The following is a 2,261-nucleotide window of genomic DNA, read 5'->3' as shown; positions in this document are numbered from 1 at the left end:
ATTACATTTTATTTATCTACTAAATATTCATTATTTTTAGTATCTTGAAATCTCCTGTCCAACACGTTGCATGTCTGTTTGGTTAGATTATAGTTTGGTTAAACTCTTGTCTTCGGTGGAGTGTGTGGACTCTTGAAGAGCCTCTCTCTACTTGTCTATGCACCTCATATGGACTCATTTTAAGGTACGGTGAGTCCTTAGCTCTTCATTAGATTATAGGACAGCATTGTGTAACAAAAACAAGACGTGTGATCAGTAGATGAAAAGCAGACTTTTATTAACAAACATCTATTTACACTGTGGTCAGCAAACACGTGTTGATGGACAGGCAGTCAATGTAGAACAATGGAGAAAAGACACAGGAAAGAGATACAAAAAGGGCTTAAAAAAACACCTGTGAAAAGAGACAGAGCCATTAAGACGAGGGGAAAAGGTGTGATAAAAATGTATATCATTCCTTTTCTCATTATAACACATATGCAGAAGACTATCATTGCTGGCTTATATTCAATATCCTAAAATCTACGATTGCAAATGTACATGAATATTTTCAGAGAGTGTTACAAAATGTTCCTGTTCCTAGAGTTGAGATGTTGTGTACAGAAGGACATTAAACACTAGGGGGCAGGATAGATCCATGGCCAACACTGTACACCATTACAGCAAGCCCAAATTATTAAGCTGGAAGTGTTACATACACTCATAAAATAAATGCTAAAAAAAACTTCCCCTGAACCCTTGCCATGTTTAAAGGAGTAGTTCACCTTAAATAAAAACGGTCATCATTTACTCAGCCTCATGTTGTTACAAAACTTTGATTCAACACAAAACAAGATATTCAGCAGAATGTTCACGCGACTCTTTCCCATACGCGAAAGCACAAAGCAATCGTATGACTTCATAGCGCAATCTGAAAATGCACTCTTCCAGTAGGGAAACGTATTAATTATATATAAAAGAGCAACGTGCGCATTCTTCAAAAGTTCTCCTACCGGACATACAATGGTGAACTTCTCCTTTAAGAGCATTAAAGGCCACAAGAACCCAAAATGTTGCCAATACAGTGAACAAATCTCATGATATGAAACATCTGGGATTACAAGCTTGTTCATACTGACCTTTGGCCTTCACATCTCACTTTAGAAAGAAATAGACAGCCCCTCTCTTCAAAACAGTCACACACACACTATGATACATGTAACGTTGCATGTCAGGTCAATCAGTTGTGCTTTGAGGTTTATGTTTCCAGTAAAAAGCTACAGTAGCTCTGCATCTACAGTGAAAGACATTGACAGCCACTCAACGGTTTTCATATTCATATACAGACATGCTGACGATTTGTTCACAAACAACTGATATTTGATTACAAGCACCATTCAAATGAAAGAACCTCTTTCTGTTTCATAATATCAGCCAGTCCTATAACAATATTAATGAAAAACATTTCAGTTTGAATCGTATGAGGTTATGAAGTATATTGTACTGCCCAAATTAGTTTCTGTTAGATCTAAAGGCTGATTATACAAACACATTGTGCAATAAATGATGATTATTAACATTAAAAAATACTGACGGCATGTACAGTGACCCCAAAATGTTTGAACGCTTAAGTCACACTTAAATTGGACACATTTCATTGCATCGGATACAAAACATCAAAGAAAGAATCATCTGCAAATAAAAGTGGCAAGGCGATTTTCAGTCACTCTTTCTAGAAGGTTCTATATAGAACCTCAACAGGTTCTGTCAGACGCATCATATATAGAACCTTTTAGGAGTTCCATCATGGGATTTGATAACTAATTTAGTTTTAATGCATTTTTTGATTCAATTCAATTTTATGAATTAAACAGCTTATTATAAATTAAACGGCTAAAACATACTTTATCACTAAAAAAAAATTAAATAACCCACTAAGTTAAATAACTCATTTCTCCTTATACACTCTTAAAAAATAAAGGTTCCAGAAGGTGTTATTTACAGTGATGCCATCCATGTTGGGGAAAGTAACTTTAACAAGTAATGCATTACAATATTGCATTTATCCCTAAAAAAGTAACTAATTACATTACTTAGTTACTTTTTCTGTAAATTAATGTGTTACGTAAAAATTACTTTTTCTCACATGGGCTGGGCTTGCTTGTTGTTTCACACCAAAAGTTTTTGCTTGTTATTATTAGTATGATTGAATTTGTAAGCAGCAAAGACATTGGTTAATAAAGTGAGATTAAATACATAAAGTACATTTGTATTATTTAACG

Source organism: Squalius cephalus (genome assembly GCF_949319135.1).
Source record: "Squalius cephalus genome assembly, chromosome: 18".
Taxonomy (NCBI): domain Eukaryota; kingdom Metazoa; phylum Chordata; class Actinopteri; order Cypriniformes; family Leuciscidae; genus Squalius; species Squalius cephalus.
This window is presented reverse-complemented; position numbering follows the sequence as displayed.